General features: G+C 32.3%; 1 long non-coding RNA gene across 1 annotated transcript; it reads right to left on the bottom strand.

Annotated features, from left to right (window-relative positions):
* Positions 1-8486: 8486 nt before the first annotated feature.
* Positions 8487-9287, bottom strand: LOC146906464 (uncharacterized). The gene is made up of 3 exons (XR_015019742.1): positions 9171-9287; positions 8974-9083; positions 8487-8899 (listed from the first exon to the last, which is right to left on the bottom strand). It is a non-coding gene; the product is annotated as an uncharacterized LOC146906464 (long non-coding RNA).
* Between the last annotated feature and the right edge of the window lie 10330 nt (positions 9288-19617).

The raw sequence follows: 19617 nt of genomic DNA, 5'->3' as shown, positions 1-19617 counted from the left end.
CTTTTTTTTACTAAATATTTGAATGGAATATCAATGCATGTTTTAGAAATATGTATAAAGTAGCTTTTGAGGTCACATGCTTGCATATCTACCATTGCAAAGAATCTGCACTTTAAAGAGCTTACCTACCACTACATGACAAATGAAAACCAAAATTATGTCCAATTGGATGAAAATAATGAAAATTGTCTTCACTTTATTAGGTAGCTTTATGACCACTATATGACAAAATGAAACCAAAAAGTTTTCAAAAACATCAAAAGTTATAAAGTCATAGGTGAACTTTGTAAATTATATTTCTAAATTAATGTGTTAATAAGATAAAGAGACATAATATATTTTGTGAAAGTAATATCACGAGCCTTCAAGTAAATTGAGCCAAATTGTGTTTATGTATTATTTTATAAAGAAATAATTAAATAGGAATCAAAATACAATTCATCATGGGGTCAACATAGTAAATATATTACAAAGTTTTCAAGAGTTAATTTTGGTAAAATGTCATTAATTTGTGTGGTATATTTATCAAAAGAATTATATATTTACTAATATTCTCTTGGATTAAAAATTGTTTTGGTAATTTCATTTTAAATGATATGACATGAAGTGAAGTGAAAAGATAATGAAAGAATGACATGACAATTTAAAGTTTTATTTTGAGAAAAATGAATAATATCTTACCGGAATTAAACTAAATGATGTGATGTAAAAAAATGAAATATAAAATGACAATACAATTTTTAATTGATAAATAATCATTGATTTGCATTATTTTAAAGAAAGTGGTGCAAAGAAAATGAGAGAATGATGTCATAATTAATAACTATTAATCACACAAAGTATGTTGAATGCACACAACCTATAAACATATGAGCATCAATATAAACATCAAGAACAAACACAAAATATTGATAAAAACTTAGAAACCGCAACATGTTGATTTATTAAGCATATTATGAATATTTGGATTCCTTGTGTAGTCTTCCATGACAGTGATCTAAAACATAAAAGAGATAAGCGGATAACGAGCATCCATTGGTTTGTGTTTCTTTCTCAACTTGACTCTATACATTCGAAACTATTCAGATGAAGAAAGAGGCAATGTGTGTTATGTCCAACATATTGGGGACACAAGCCAATATATAGTGTGATTTTCAATTAAGGTTCTCATTCTAGAATGGACAGTCCTGACATCCACTAATTTTGAGTTCATATCAATTAATTAAATATTTATTTTTTATTGAAATTTAAATTAAATATGAATTTTGAAAAATTATCGAAAAGGAGTAGTCACGCCGCCGCTGTTTACAAAATCAATTGGAATTCGGTACCGTTCTTCAACCTTGGATTCAATTGAGTGCTTGCTAGTTATCCCGATTGGATTTAGCACCAAATTCACTTTCATTTCATGTGTGTTCACGTGGCAAAATTGCTTCGTTGACCACTTTGTGTTTTCCATTGGAATTAAAGGGTGTTGCGATCCAACTCTTCAATTGAATTCCTGTGCTGATTTCACAAAGGGCTTTTTGATCTACACACATTTTTTTGTTGTTGTTTGATGCCTTTTCTACCGATCACTTTAACAAACAATTGTGTTTGTTTTCAAGAGGGTTTCAATGAGCAGCTGTGTGGGCTTTGGTTGTTTGTTCGACAGTGTTCTTCCCACTGCAGTCTAGGGTTGTTTCTTCCTCTTGAGCAAGCGCAGGGGCGTTAATGCCCTTAGGTATCACAAAGACTGATTCACGCATTCCTCATACCTAGAAACAACTCTGGTGGCGGACGACAGTTCTGGCATGGCATACATGTGCCCTTGGTCGTGTGTGTCTGACATTGTAGCTTAGACAGATCTGACAACAAGTCCAAAGTCCTTTGCAGCGGCTCTATGAGGCAAACATTCAACTAATGACACTCCATTTCCGACTCCTTGTATCAAAGGTGATGCTTTGTGTATTCGAATTGGTCAGGATGATATATCAGCGAGGTTTGGCTAAGTGCCAAAACGCTATCAGAGCAGGTTTGACCTTGAACAAAGGGGACAAACCGTATACAACGCGGGAATTGAGCACCAAACTGGTCAAGATATGGAAAACTACGACTAAATGGAAAATGGTACCGCTTGGCAAGGGTTTCTATGATTTCCATTTAGAGTTAGCTAAAGATTTACGTAATATTTGGGCAGCAGGAACCATAAATCTTAAGCCAGGTTTGCTCCGCTTATCTCAGTGGACCAAGGATTTTAATTTCTATTCCCAGAGGTAGACACATGCATCAATTTTGATTCGTTTGGTTGAATTGCCACTAAAATATTGGTGGGCAATAACTTTAAAGGAAATTACAAGTGTGATTGGCACTCCTATTAATTTAGACGGCCCCAGTGTTTTAAAATCTGGACCGACCCGGCCGGTCGGACCGGTTGGCTCGCGAACTGGAGGTTGCAGCGGTTCGGGCAGACTACATGACCGGATATGCAATTAACCCGCTGAAACCTGGTGTGACCCGTCCAGGTCAGCGGGCGGACCGCTGAACCAGTTTAGCCCACCCGACCCATTTTTCCATTTATTTATTTTTTTTAATAAAAAGGCAGTAACACATACTCCCAACCCAAATGCTATTTTCAACCGCCGTTCTCCTCTCCCATCTCAGTAATACTGAATTAGATGGAAACTGAATTAGAACTTATTATTTATGAGGTTTTTTATTCATTAATACTGTTTAATGTATGAGCTAATTTGAATTTGGATTGAAATTAGCTTGAATTGTGCTACAGTTACGAAATTAACTTGCAAACTTGCAGCTGTGAATATAATTTTTTTTAAGAGTAAATTACATTCCCCTCCCCTCAAAGATGCTTGAATTACACTCCCATCCCCTCTTATATTAAAATATACACTCTCCTCCCTTGAAAAGTAAAACTTATATTCCCCTCCCATATAAGATGCTTGAATTACAACCCCCTCCCTTAATAATTAAATATGCACTACACTTTAATCTATTTTGGCATAAATAAATATTTTTATGATATATATTAATTTTGAGCTACCATTTGTGAAAAATAAATTCATTTCTTTATAATTTAAATGTCAATGATAATTAAAATTAAATATTTTTCTATTAATTTTATAATTTAGAGTATAAAATTAAATTTTAAATAACCATACTTTATTGTCTTTAGTAATTTTTCGCATATTTTAATTTTATTTTGGGTTGTTTCCTATTTTATAATAGGGTTTAAAACTATATTATAATGAAATTGTGAATCAAAAATAGCGAAAAATATATATTCAAATTTTGAATATATTAAAATTGACCAGCATTACTATTTTTTTTCAAAGTGTGTTAGAATATTATTTTTTTGCTAGACTATTACAAATTAAAAAAAAAAATATTGAGGGAGTAAAGTGTAGATTTTAACATAAGAGAGGAGAGAGATGTAATTCAAGCTTCTCTTAGGGGAGGGAAGTGAAATATTTTCTAATATGTTTTGAATAAGAGGGGAGGGGAGTGTAATTCAAGCATCTTTGAGGGAAGGGGAGCGTAATTTACACTTTTTTTAATGTACGAACTTTAAATAGAAAAAAAAATGACAGTATTTTTTTTTATCAAAATTTCATTCATAATGTAATTTTTGCTCCTAAATATTTTTATATAGACCAGGTCAATAGTCATGCGATCCGACCAGTGACCCACTGGTTCGACCAGTGACCCAGTAACCCAGTGCCTTGACCGGGTCGATCACCGGTCCGGGTTTTAAAAGGTTGTCACGGCCCGACACTCAACAGATCTTTTGGCCATTATTCAAGAATATTGGTGGATATCGACTTATCTATGAGGGTCTTTAGATGCGAAGGTTTTGCATTTAAGGTAGAAGTTCAATATGAGCGACGACCTCTTTTCTGCCATAATTGTTATGTTATTAGACATAATGTTACTACTTGTATGTGGCTGCACCCGCAGGCAGCAAAGGAGAAGCAAGATTGTGGGAAACAACCAGTGGTGGCCGTGTCTGATCCACCTAGAACAACACAGGTGCACCATGGTGATGTTGCTGCTTCCACCTCGGCTAATGGAGGTACTATGGTCTGGGTACCAGTTGTTGCCTCTACTGCAATGGCTACTCAAACTCATACTATTGTTGTCGTTCCCAATAATACTTTGTCCTAAAATTCCTCTAGTTTTGCTTTGCAAAATGTATATAATCACATTTCTCAGGGGGTGCTGCCTTACCCAACTATCCCTGTGTTGGATTTGGTTTCCCAAGTAGCGCACAATGACATGCATTTAGATGTTGTAGAGCTAGCAGGAGCATCTTAAATTGCGGGAGATGTAGATTCCCAAGGTTTCTGATGCTATGGTTGAACTTTCATCCCAATTGGTGTTGGTTTCCCAAGTAGCGCACGTTGATGTGCATTCTGATGTTTTGGAGCAGGAGCATTCGGAATCGCGGGAGATGCATATTCCCAAGGTTTCAGATTCGACTGCTTAACTTTCATCACCTGTAGAGCATGATGACGTGCATGTGATTTCTGTTGAGTTGGTTTCCTCCGCTTTTGGTAGGGAGGTGTCACCGGTTCAAATAAATCAACAAGTTGTAGCGCACGATGGCGTGAATTCAAGTTGTAACGCCCTCCTTGTAATTTAATTATTTTTCTTGAGATAGAGTCGAATTATATGATTTATTTAATTATGTGATATGTTGATATTTTATTGAGTGGCTTTATTTTATTATTTATAAGAATATATTTAGTGGGAGAATATAATTAGTGGAAGAATATATTTAGTGGGAGAATATATTTAGTGGGAGAATATAATTAGTGGAACAATATATTTAGTGGGAGAATATAATTAGTGGAAGAATATATTTAGTGGAAAAATATAATTATTTAGAATAATGAGGCTTTGGAGCAGAATTGGAATTAAGAGAAAATAAGTAGGTTAAGGATTTATATATAAAGAGGAGAGTCAGAGTTAGAAAATAAGAATTACGTGCAAACTGTTTTTTTTGGAGAAAGAGGAGAAACCTAGAGAAAGAGGAGAAACCTAGAGAAGAGAAGAACCAGAGAAGAGAAGTCTGTAGAATCCTTGCAATCAATCAATCTAAGATAAGGGTGGGACTATCATTCAATAATCTTGAGTCTATGATTCTGAAAATTTCATTGAACATGTTGTAGGTTTAGTTTTTGAGAATTGGAGAATTAGGGTTAAGAGTGATAATTGATGATTTATGTTATGTTGTTGTTGATTTGTGGTTGTTGATGATTGTTGTTGTTAATGTCATATTATGAATTGAGTATGAATTATGTTGAGTTATTGTTGTTGATTGTGATGATTTTGAATGAATGTGAAGTTTGAATAATATAAGTTGTTTTTCCTGATTTTTCTTATCTCTGTCCCGAATTTTGAAATGAAAACTGGTATTGATCGGTGCAGAATTGGTCTTAGGTGTAAACACGAAAATTGTAGGTATGGATGTTAGCTTTCTAATGCCGTTAGTCTGACGTTAAAACGATTTATAGAACTTGAGTTATGGTCAAATTACTGCACGTAGGTCACAGTGAATTTTTATGGACTTTCTGCACAACTTTTTCGAAATTGAAATGAAAACTGGTATTGATCGGTACAGAATTGGCCTTGGGTGTAAACATGAAAGTTTTAGATAATTTTGTTAGCTTTCCAGTGGCTTTGGTTTGACGTGAATATGATTTTTAGTTTTTGAGTTATGATGAAAATACTCCAAGGAGGTCTTAGCGAAATTGTACGGTGATATCATTCTTTGTTTCATGTTTTTGCGTCTGTTTCACACATTTTCTGTTTTGAATTGGTCTTTGGTATAAACATGAAAGTTGCTTGATAATTGTGATATCTTTCCAGTAGCCTTGGTTTGACATGAAAATTTGTTGTGTATAATTTATTATGTTTTTACAAAGATGTTATATGATGAATTGTTGATGTTTGAATACGATGTTATATGATGAATTGTTGATGTTTAAATATGATGTTATATGATGAATTGTTGATGTTTAAATACGATGTTATATGACGTTGTTTATGATTGATGAATATGAAATTATGATGTGAAGTCGCTGTCGTTACCACAGTTGTCATCAATGTCTTCAAAGTTGTAAGTAGTTTGTCAATGTCGTTTAAGTTGTAAGTTGTCTGTCGATGTCGTTGAAGTTGTTGGTCGTCAAAGTATTGTTGTTGAGTCCATGCATACTCATTTAAAGATGAGACTCATGCCCTAGGAGCTTTTGCTCAATAACGATGAGGGCTCATGCCCTAGGAGTATATTTATGCTCAAAAGCGACGAGGGCTTATGCCCTAGAATGGTACCACATGCATGAGTAAAATGATAGAGTTGCATAGTCGAGTTAAGTTGCATTGTCGAATCAAGTTGTTAAGTTGATTTATGAAATTGATATTGATGTTGATTATGAAGTTGATTATGATGATGATGATAATGATGCTACATGACCATTGTTATGATATGTTGATGATGTTTATGTTGTTAAATATAATTGTTGAATTATATGCTTAACATTATTGTTTGTGAATCTCATCCCTTCTGCTTGGAAATGTTGCTCTTCGTATGAGTAACTTGCAGGTGATCGAGAATAAGTAGCTGTTGATTGCTGTCGTCAGTGGCTATCTCTCACTGTGTCTTTAGGTGCTCTGATACGTAACGGGATGTGAACTTTTGTGGCTATTTTCTATTCCTTACGTACTGCTTATGATTTTACATGACTATGATTTAGTTTTTGGATTATTACGAGATGTTTTGATGAGACCTTCGTGCCAAGACTAATTATGTTGTTGAATTAAAATCTACTGCGAAGTTTTTGAATATTTATGTTGACCAATTTATGAAGGATGAATTGTTATTTATTCCATTTATGATTTTTAAGAAGTGTAGCATTCCGTTTATGTTGAATGACTCTGATTTATATGTGAAATTTTTATGTTGGGAAAACGGGGTGTTACACAAGTTCCCCTTCTGGCCCTCTCATAGTTCGGTCCATTTATATTGAGTCAATCACGATAACAGATATTTAAGGGAGGACTAAGGAGGTGGCTATGACTACTGTGATGCAAGTTGTAGATTCAGATAGTTTGGTTTTGGCAGCACAGGAAGACATTCGTAGTAATCTGAGAATTCAGCAAGATATGAAATTATAGCGCCATATTCGTGAATATGATAGAGTCAGATGCAATGCCATTCACACCGGTTTTATCTAAGAAACATAAGCAACACCTAAAGAAATTGAATATTGGTAAGCCGCCGTACAGAGCGCGCTCTAGAGGTTCTCCCTCTCCGACTAATCAATGATTGTTTTGTATTGGAACATGTGCGGTTTTGGTAACTCGGACACGAAAATTGCTTTAAATTTTTTTTTGTCTCATAAGCCTGTGATTAGTTTTTTGGCTGAACCTATGATTAATTTTGTCCGCGAAGGTAATTTTTATGCTGATAAGTTAGCTAATATGGGTCACTTGATCCATGTTTGGTTTTAGCTATCGGTTTTACCTACTGACCTGCAGGCGGAGTTTTATTTGGACCGTTGTGGTATGCCTCGCTACGTGTTTCCTTAGGCGGCTGTTTACCTTTTGTTTCCTTTTTTATTATTTCTTTTTCTTTTGAGGGTTTTGGTCTAGTCCCCCCTCTTGTAAATTTTTTCCTCCCTTTTTTTAATAATATTCGAGTTTGGCGGCATACTATGGGGGGTTCTTTGGGGTGCCAACCTAGTTGAGATATCGTTGCTTCCCCTTGATGCCTGTCATTTTTCCTGGTTTAGCGAGAAAAAAAATTAAATATATATAATTAATTATTCAATTAGAAATTTAATTATTGATAAGTGCCAAAATATAGTTAATTTCTCTAGCACTTATCGACTTGCTTTGCAAGCAATCAAGTATAAAAACCCACAATTATATGTAAAATAGTTATTTTGATAAAATATGCCAAAAATATATCACGTTCTATTTTTGTAGGTTTTTGATGTGATTACACTGGAACAAAAAATTGTGATTGCAAGTGCAATCATTTGGGGATAGCCCAATTTGCTAGGCGAGCTGCAACGAAGTGAAAGCAAGCAAAAACAGAGAATCCAGAAAGAAAATCTAGAGTGCATTCATGAGGCGAGCAACAACTCGCTCGGCGAACTAAGGTGGTTCCAGAAATAGATAGTTATCATTTGCCTTCATTGAAGAAAGCTTGATTCGCTGGGCGATCATCACTTTCACCCAACGAATATACACTTGCAGAAACATTATAAATAGGAGTGTGATCAGATTTTAATTTAATTCAATTGTAACATAAGATAATTTAGAGAGAGGAAGGCCAGGGTTCCACCATTGGAGGGTTAGGGAGTGTAGTACCCCAATTTTGTCAGGCCTTTTCAAAAAAAATAAAAATAAATGACAATAGATTTTATCTTGTTTTTTTTTTCTCTTTGTTAATTTTCTCATAAAAAAATATAAAATAAAAAAAATAAGCTAAACGGTTTCATTCATAGATTAATTAAGTACAAATGTGTTCAATCCAGTTACTCTTTTTTTACATCAATAAATAAAAATAAAAAAATATAAAATACAATAAAAACATAAAATAATGAAAAGTAGGCAGAACAGAGCACACAGTGAAGCCCTTCAACCTTTCATCTCTGCATACAGTGCTACACTAGGTAGATATGTTGAAAAATTCTTCTTCCCCATCCCTATAGGCATAGCTTGCGGTGGATAAGTTCAAAAGATGTCAGAAACAATTGAAATGGATGACAAATGTGAAAGCCAAAGTCATATACAGTGCATCCAAACTTGATAATTAGGAACCAAACATTTAATGCTTAGAGCTCCAAATCCCTCTATAAATAGAGGATAAACTTCAGCAATTAAGGACAATCTTCTGAACAAAACAGAGAGTTTGAAATTAAAATAATTTGAGTGAAAATCAAAGGAAAGAAAAGAGATTTGTCACACCTTCCTCTTTGCTCTTCAAGAGGTAAATCTTTCCTCTTGTATCTATCTTTTAATTGTGGTAATTGTCTTTCTCTTGCTACTATTTCTTTGTTCATCTTTGAATCATGTTCCTGCACATTAAAATTTCAATTGAATGAATAAACATGATAATAAATAATAATAGTAAGCAGAAGAAGAGGGTATAAAGAAGTGATTACCGCCGCCGTTACCACCGCATGTGGCACTATTCTCCCTTCTCTCACGTGTTCTCTCTGTTCATCCTCTAGTACTGTTTGTTTTCTTATTTTGGTCTTTGACTTTTGTTTTGCTTTCAATGCTTTACACCTCAAAAAGAAAATGTCCTGATTCTTTTTTTATTTAATTTAGCATGTTATTATTAAGGGTTAAATATGTTTTTGGTCCCTATAAATATACCAACTTTTCGTTTTAGTCCCTCTAAAATTTTTCTTCAACTTTTAGTCTCTAAAAAATTTTCCATCTCCACTTTTGGTCCCTCCTTTAAAGTAAACTCATATGCAGAATTCATATTTTTGAATACAATTTTGCAGAAAAATTCAAAATATTATAAGAATTCCACCCAAAAAAATTTAGAATTTTTTAACAAAACATGAATTTAATATGAATTTTTATATTTTTTATGGTTAAAAATTCATATTAAATTTATGTTTTGTTAAAAAATTCTAATTTTTTTTGGGAAATATTTTTACAATATTCTACCCATTTATGCACAATTTCATTAAAAAAAATATTAAAATTAACTTAAAAATAGGGACCAATAGTAGTGATTAAAAATTTTATAGGGACTAAAAGTTGAAGGAAGATTTTAGAGGGACTAAAACGAAAAGTTTGTATATTTATAGGGACCAAAAACATATTTAACCCTATTATTAATTAATATTATAAAGACTTTTTGTTTGGGCTGGTTTGGGCCTGAGTAGTAAAACCATGATAACTTAATTTTGCTATTAAAAGCTCTCATTCAGGCAGCATTTAGTATGATTAAGATTTTATTCCATTTTAATAAAAAATCTAAAAGTAACGATTGCATCAAATCCACTTTTGATTCGATTATTATTTAGATTTCAAAAAAATCGGTGACTACGTCGAATCCTCTTTTGATTTGGTCATTGTTAAAAAAAACCAAAAAAAAACATTAAAATGTTTAAAATATTATGAGTTTAACTGACCGAAAAAGGGAAACTTGGGTAGACACCCGACGCTTCCCAGAATGCGGAACGCGAGATCTCCATCTCGATCACGTGTAAAGTATTCATCTTTCGATTAAATTCTTAATAAAACAAAAATAATAAAACATTTCTTATGCGAGTGAAAAAGGATAAATTGGGTAGACACCCGACGCTTCCCGAATATTCGGAAACGAGGTAGACATTTCGCTTTCGGTCGGATATTCGTCCTCCGTTTAAAATCAATCTCAACCCACCAAGCTTTATTTTTTCACGTCCATGTGCGTTTAATTTTTTCTCTCAAAACGGATACCATCGCCCAAGTGCGAGTCCGTCTTTTTAAAAAAGGCAAACTTTTTCGCCCAAGCGCGCGACCAGATCATTTTCATAAATAAAATCAATCAACACACAAACATTTTCTACCCAGAACTACGTAGCTTTGAATTCTCCATCGCAACAGGAGATACGTAGGAGCAAGATCAAACTCTTGTCAAGCACAATAATAAAAAACTTTTTTCTTTCTATCAAGATGCATTGTATTCCCATTTAAAAACTCAATTTTTGTTTGCATTTACTAATAAGGAGAAATTAATATTTTAAGTTAACAATATTTTGCACAATTAATTAGAGGTAACCGTTTTTTAACGGATGTTGTAGGGTGCTAATACCTTCCCTACGCATAATCGACTCCCGAACCTAAAATTTGGTTTCAAAGACCATTTTTTCTCTTAAAAGGGCTTTTCCAAAGTTTTCCCTATTTTAATAAACATTGGTGGCGACTTCATTTGTCTTTCGAACATCCCTCGAATTTTTTAGGCCGCTTCAGGGAGCTTGGAAGCAAGCTTGTTGATGTATCTCCTTCATATATCAACATTTATTTGTTAGTTATGCTCACAATGGGTAATTAAATTTTCTTTTGTGTTAGGATTAGATTTAAATAGCTAAGATTTTAATGGATTACTATTAATATGACTGGTTGTATATGATCTATGTCTTCAATATAATTTTTGGTTTAAATCCATTCTCAATGTTTTTGCCAATGAGCACTCTGCAAATAATCTTTTGATTTAGTAGGTGTGAGACATCGACTTGCTATCTAACAAGTTTGGTTTAATTCACGTATATATGCTAATTCTTAGTCATAGGGTTAGGTTTGTGTTCATATATAACTATTAGTCATATGCCATTTAATCAATCAACTATTTTTCCATCGAGCATCGAAAGTAGATTGATACAATGGATTTTACGTTGTTTTCTAGACGCTAAAATGTACGATGAGGAATAAGTGGAGTTATATTCGAAGCATAGAAAGTGTACAATCGATTAAGAGAGATCATTATATGAGAGGATATTTGAGTCTAATCCTAGAAGAACTTTCTCCAAGTTGTTTTAACATTACTTGTGAATCTTCTACCAAACCAACTTTTCAAATATTAATTTAGAATTTATGTTAATTTAAGAACGATCGTAATTAAGTGCGGTTTTATGGATGGATACAATTTATTTTTGATAAAATCGGCATAACACTTACTATTCTACAACGATAGGTAAGATCCTCTTTATCAATTATCTTTATTACTTAATTAGATAACTAATCAATTAACACTCATAATTGATAAATAGCTAATATTATTATATAAAGATATTTGCCCACATAATATTAAAATATTTAAACCATCTTCCACTTTAGCTATATATATATATATATATATATATATATATATATATATATATATATATATATATATATATATATATATATCATAATTCTCTAGGCACACATCCGAATGTTATTTATATTTTTTTTGGAAACAATGTTATTTATATTTAGATTTCCTTTTTATAATACAGTCCACCTTATACATCTATGATGGGACCTCCTCAACTGTCATCATTGACATACACTGTGACTAAACATCGACGACCATCATATCCATGTACTTGATTATGTTCATTGACATAGACGAGGAACACAAAAATATAAGGCAATATAATCTTTAAATCATGTATATTTTCAACTCGTCCAACTAAAATATTTAGTAAAATTTTGTAAATGCAAATTCAATATTCACACACATGATACTAAATCGGTTAAAACAATAATGACCTCATAACTTTATTTTTGCAAAAAGAACGTAGCAAAAAATGTATCGGTATCAAAATCAAAATGTAGAATATAAAGGAAGAGAGACTTCTACTAGATATCATCAATGACAACATTCATATGAAAGATTTTAGCTATCAAATATTTGATTAGTGAGTCATTTAGCATGAAATATATCTCTATATTTTCTATATTTCAACAACAACAATATACTATCTTTGTTCCTTTTTAATTGTCACTTTTTGACATTTTATACAAACTAAGATAATCAATAAAAGTTATTACTTTTGATACAATAATTTATACTTTTACTATAATAACATTATTTATTTAATATCTGATTTCATATATTTCTCTCTCCGCAATAAATAACTAAGAGTAATATTGGTAAAACAACATCTAATGTTGCATTAAAATTTGAAAGTGATAGTTAAATTGAAACTAAATTTTTCTTGAAAAGGAACTGAAAGAGTATACGTTAATGAAATTTATAAAAAAAATGTTGTTGAAATATTATATGGCCAATTTATATCATAATATAACTTGAGTTGTTTTTCAATACCTTTAGCTATATGCAACCAAATGTCATACACACTTACCATTATTTCTTGACTAATGATGTTTACTATATAAGACATCCAAAATATCAAAATCACACTTAATGATGATTGTCATATTATTAGATATCTGAAATGTGAGCATTTGTTCTTTTTTAACAATTCTTATGGTCTCCTTTTTCAACAATTCAAATTTGAATGTCTTAAGTATCCGCTAAATGTATTTATTATGTATTGCGCGCGCACACACACACACCGCAGTTAGAGCATATAGGAAAATACTTAATTTTCTAAATTTTCATATTTTCTTTTAGACAACGAGACTAAGCAATCTCCCTTGATGATTGAGGTGTCCCTTAATTTTTTGTCTTTCATGTTGAATTTTCAAGTTTATCGATATAACTGTTTTGTGATATCGAAATAATATTTTGAGAATAATCTCAAAGTATCAAAATGCCTAACACAATATAGGTGTTGACAAAATATTTCATCGGTAAACTTTGTTAGTCCAAATGATTTATCAACTTTGAATAATTAGTCTATATCACTATTGAGTAAATAAACTAAAATTAACTCATCAAACTATGACTATAAATTTACTCCCACTGACCTTGAAAAACCCAAAATTTTATATAACATTCATCTCAAAACCAGATAAGACAATTACCCTATGACACTTTTTGGTATCACTAACGAGACAAATTTATTAACTCATAAGGGGATTCCGCGACTATTCAAACCATCCACTTTATGTCTATTGACATAGAATTTTTTTGGTTGCACCATATTGTTTAATCAATGTCACCATTAAAAAATATTATATTGGCATTCATCTTATGTAGTTCCATAATTTAAATAAAAATTGACATGATTGTTCTAATAGATTCTTTCAGTCATATCGAACAAAATTCTCTTTTCTGACAATCCTACATGAAACATGAAGCTTTATTTCTTGAGGGTGTTGGGTTCGATATTCAAGAATTAATTTATTAAATTATTTTAGCGGAAGAACACTAATTTCCTCATGAGGATCCAAATTTACTGTATTAATAGAAACTATATATATATAGGCTTTAAACCAATGCTTTCTCACTCAATTTTGTTTTTTGATCTCTATCTTAAACTTAATATACGCAAAGAACTTAAAAAAAAGGGCCGCAAAAGGCCTCACGTCACTCCCTTAAGTAGATTAAAATTAAAAGAAAGAGTACGAAATCAGGAGGACATATATCCTAACTCGGTGTAGCAAAAAAATAATCAACTCACAAGGGTGATACAATACAAAACAACCTAACAAGGTCAAATAACCAAAAATTCTAATAACAAAGTAATCAACTTGATGAGAACATAAGCCATCAAGATATAAAACATCCAAAATATGTGAAGACTTTAGGAAGATATGTGAAGACTTTAGGAAGATCAGGAATGAAGATTCAAGAGGTTTTAGGAGACTTTACAGTGGGAGGAATTTTGTTTCCAAGTTCCGAGGCAAGTTATTTGAAGACGACGACCTAAAACGCGAAAAATCGGAGAAACTGGGCCCGGGAGGCAGCACCATGTGCCTAGAGCATGGGTTGTGCTACACACCCATGCGCCTAAAACATCCAAAATGTGTGGGGCGCAAGCGTCTTTTCCTGCTTTTTTATGGGTAAAACCCGCGTTTTTAGCCCAAACCCGGTTATAAACTCTCACTATAAATACCAGCCTTCCTCATTCAGAATTTCTCATTCAGAATTGGAGCAGTTCAGGAGGAAGGCAATTCTAGAGTTTCGGAGGAGTTTCTATCTTCTCCTTGATTTTCTAAGGTATGTTTTATCTTTAGTAATTTGTTTTTAGTTACCATGTGTAACTAATTCTTTTTAGGTTAGAGTTATAAGATGAACCTCCATTTATTTTTGTTGGACATTTATTTAATTTAGTGTCGATTTTATCTTTTGTTCGCTATTAAGTTTTATTAGGAATTTAGTTTATTTCTATAGTAGTGCAACCCTAGATTAGATACTTAGGTTGTGACAGGGCCTGCTATTGATATTACTATCTTGGTGCTTATATATTGATATTTATATCTTGATACTAATATTTATCTTTCTAGGAAGTAATTAGTTATAACTACCGAAAGATACCGAAAGCGAGTTGACCCTAGTAGTAAGTACGTCGGAGGTGACATTACTAATGTTGAGTGAAATCTGTTGAACCTGAGAGGTAACTAGTTTATAATTAAGGAAACAAGTATCTTCCTGAAGGAAATAAGTCGTAGCCTAGTAGAACCCTTGGTAAGGTAGACGCTGTTAGGGTTTCCCGTTTGTCGAACTACTAAGTGCGAGAAAGAGTGTGATATGAGTGTCGTAAGATTCATATATGGGTAGACCTACATGAACCTTGACCATCACTGCCTTTGGAAATCGTGGAAAGCCAATATAAAGTATATGCTTTCAATTAACCTTGAGGTGGTAAGACCCCACACGTAAGGATCACCGTTTGACCAGCAGCTGTAACCAAACATTGGAGGGATAGACCTAGTCAACTGAGAAGTATAGACCCCACACGTAAGGATCACTGTGTGACCAGTAGGTGCAGCTTGACGACCGATTAGGTTAGTAACATCCCAACTGCCTCATCACTTGTATTGTCTACCTAAGATAAATAAAACCTAAGTCAATCTTCCATCACTTGTATTGCTTCAAATTTTATGAGTTTTTTAAGTTCCTTGGAGTCTACCTAAGTCAATGGAAGATTGATGCTTTTATTATAATTATAATGCAATAAAAGTGTATCGGACCAAATTTGGCCAAGAAAAAAAATACCAAGTTTGAATATTTTGTGAGTTTAATCCATTTTAAAGCTTCGAAAGCTTTAAATTGAATTTTTGGTGTGTTTATTTCGTGCGATTAAGGTGCTAAAGCGAGAAAAGTACACAAAGATCAAAAAACATTTAATGGAGAAAGAAATGGATACAAGACTTCATAAAAGAGAGTAAATGAAGATGTACATCATCCAAGACCATCAAGAGCTGTTATTATCTTGTGCCCTAAGGGCACAAGTTAATGAACTAAAAAAAGAAATAATAAATGAATTTTGTATTGAAAATATAAATTCTTCAACTTTTACATCATTGAATACACAAGTTTCAAGAAAATACTTCTATTTTTAGCTTATTAACTTGTGCCTTGAGGGCACAAGTTAACATTTCCCATAAAAGTATAACCATCAACAACATTTAATGTTTTTGTAACAATTCAGCCACCATTAATTCCATTATAGTTTGCACTCATTTTGTAATGTTTTTTGTAACAATTCATCATATGCATTAATTTTGGAGTTATTAGCTGAATTTTATGAGTTTTCTTTGCCTTTTCCTTGTTATCCAACGTCACGTTGCCTATTAAAGGTGGCACATAATTTGAACTAGTATGGACACATGTGCCAAGCACGGGCTAGAATTTCATCGTAATTAAAATATTGGATGAAGATGTGGTATCATTTTCATTTACGTGGTTTCTCTATGTTCAATGAGTAGATCTACAGCAGTGTTGGCTCCCTCCATAAGGTCCAACAACGATATCATAACCCGATTCAACTTTGGAGATGAAGCAAGAGTGATTCCTGGTAGTAGATCTCGGACGTGGAGAGTCTTATACTTAAGTGAGATATGTTAATGTGTTGAGTGTGAGCTAAAGTTCCACATTGGATGCAAAAGTATGTGTTGAGAAACATATAAGTGATATGATCCACATACCTAATATCTTATTGTTTAAGTTAAGATGTGGCATCAGACTCGCTTGTGTATATTCTGTTTGTTTGTTGAGATGATCAAACTCAATGTAGGATTCTGTGAAAGTCACAATATTGTTATGAACCATTTTATTAGTTTTTGGATGTCATTTGTTTAATTTTTATCTTAAAGTTTAGTTTTTAGATGTCATTCTCTTACATATAAATTGTCGATGTGTTATGTTGAGTTGACAAAAATATATGCTTATTTGACAATTTAAAATCTTGCGATATTTTCCTTCACAAAAAAATATCATGTGACGTTTGTTTAATTGAATCTAATTTTTGGTAAAATAATCACCCAAAAATATCTTACTCATTCCACCAACCTATAAAATAACCGGTAACTCACGTTATTCTCTATACTCTCACAAACAAAACGCACAATACTTATTTTCTTTCTCCTATATTCTCTTATGTTTCAATTCCTTTTTTGAATTCTTTTTTCCTTTTGCTCTTAATTTTTTTTTATTTATTCTCATGGAAGAAAGAAACATAAACTCTCTCCATGAAACCACCACCAACCAAACTTTTTGAACATTTTGTACCTTCATTTGACATTATTTAAATATGTCACGTAATTACATATGTGGATAGTTGCACACTTGACTAAGATATGTTAATATGTCAAGTGTGTGTTAAAGTTCTATATTGGATTGAAGAGTAGATTTTGAACATCATATAAGTTATATGACTCTTGATGCCTAAAAGTTTTTGATGAAGATATGATATAAAACACACTTGTGTGATTTTTTTTTTAATCTAAGATGGTGATCAAACTCAATGTAGAATTCCCATAAGTCCCAAAATCATGATGAACTATTTTGTTAGCTTTTAGATGTCATTTGTTTATTATTTTTTAATCTTAAATTTTAGTTATTGGATGTCATTCACGTTCATGCTCTTTTTATTCAACCTCCATTATTTTAAATTCCTTGACTTATTAATTTTTTTTAAATGATATGACGTTTTTTAATTTAGTATATTTTTTTCGTAAAATAATTACCCCATAATCTTCTAATCCTTCAACAAACCTGCAAAATTGCAAGCAACTCAATCCATTCCCCATACTTTTTTGGTTAAAGCACACACCTTATTTGTTTTCCTTACCATTTATCTTATGTAAAAAAATGTCTCCATCCTTCAACAAACCTGCAAAATTGCAAGCAATTTACTACATTCCATATACTTTCAAGGTTAAAATACACATCCCTTATTTGTTTTCCTTGTCATCTATCTCATGCCAAAAATTACTTTTTCATCTTCTTTCTTTTTCTAATTTATTTTCTCTGTTCTCGTGAACATTATCCGAAAGTCTGAACATTATCCCAACATTATGATAAACTGTTTTGTTCGTTTTTGGATGTTATTTATTTAATTTTTTATCTTAAATTTTCGTTATTGAATGTTATACACTTTTTTGCTATATCTTTTATTCAATTGTTGTTATTTCAAAAACCGTCACTTTTGGTTTTTAGTAGGATTTGACAATGAAAAATTGCACTTGTTTTGCTAATTTGACAACATAAATGGTTGTTATATTTTTTTTAAAATAATGTGACATTTTTTTATTTAGTTTAATTTTTTTAGTAAAATATATACTAAAAAAATCTCCAAATCCTTCAACAAACCCGTAAATTATCAGGAATTCACTTTATTCTATATACTATCACAGACAAAGCACAAACATTCCTTTTTTTTTTTCCTCTCCTTATTGTCCCTTTCATGTTCAAATTCTTTTTTTGTCTTCTTTATTTTTATTAATTTATTTTCTTTCTTCTCATGAAAGAAAGGAACAAAAACCTACATCCATTAAATCACCACCAACCCATTTTTTTACTATGTTATGTCTTCTCTAATCTTATTTGGATATTGATAGATATCTGGCAAGTGTACCAAAAACTATCGAAGTAGTAATAAATATCGAACCACAAGGACTATGTTAATTTCAATTCTTGCAAGCGCGTTATACGTTAGGATGTGTAAAGTTTGTATTAGTTGCCCTAGACAGAAAAGTTTGGTTTTATAAGACTTAATTAAAGTGGACAAAGTGCGAGAGAAAATTATATTGAGATGAATGATTAAGCCGGTGAATCCTCTATTGCTTTATATGAATAGTCTACCTCTCGTTACTCTCAATTACTACTCAATCTTTACGATAAATTAACTAAGTGGTTTTGATCAATCTCTTGACTCAAAACCCTTTCCTAAGTTATAACCCTATTAATCTCTTAACTAGATTGAATAACTGCGAAAGCGATGTCGGAATGTTAATTCATATATCATAACTCTCAATTTCCTATCTCTAGGTTCCTAGTGTTGAGTTAAACAAAATTACTATTTCAGGATCAAAAGCTAGGGCTAGTAGTCATTCAATTCCTAAGAACAATTCATGTAATTGAAAGAAGGTAGGGCTAGTAGTCATACAAAACAATAACATGAAAAGCAATGAACAGAAGTAATTTTGAATAAAGACTGAATAGTATTGATAATAAGAGAGTTCAACTACAAATTCATATATTGCAATAGTTTCATCATAGCTCAATCAAACTAAGAGTTTAGCTACTCATAACTAAACAATCATAAACATAAACAAGAGAAAACATACATAAATCTAACCAACGGAGAGTTGGTATGAGATTCAGGGCTTGATCTTCGGTCTCCTCCAGTCTTCTATGCTCAAAATCGCAATAATAATCGATACCCTAATCCTTGCTTGCAGCTGGCTATATATAGAAAGAATTTTAGGGTTTCAGAAAAGCCCATCATCGTGCCACGTTATGGGTTGGTCGTGGCACGATGGCTTTATTAATCCTACGTGGCAGCAGACAAAACCTAGCATCGTGGCACGTTGCATATTTCTTCGTGCCACGAAATTTCTAGAAGTGCATCCTTTGTCCCACGCTCATCAATCGTGCCACGAAGGTCAAAAACGTGGCACGATGCTTCATACTTGGGCAATTTTCCTTGTTTTCTCAAAGTTTCTTCTCTTGAGCTCTTGTTCCTGTTCTGGTCTGATATCACCATG

Source organism: Medicago sativa, chromosome 7, assembly GCF_051527215.1.
Source record: "Medicago sativa cultivar Bolivia chromosome 7, Bolivia_mono, whole genome shotgun sequence".
In the NCBI taxonomy this organism is placed as follows: domain Eukaryota; kingdom Viridiplantae; phylum Streptophyta; class Magnoliopsida; order Fabales; family Fabaceae; genus Medicago; species Medicago sativa.
The sequence above is the reverse complement of the archived record's forward strand: the minus strand, read 5'-3'. Positions and strand labels throughout refer to the sequence as shown.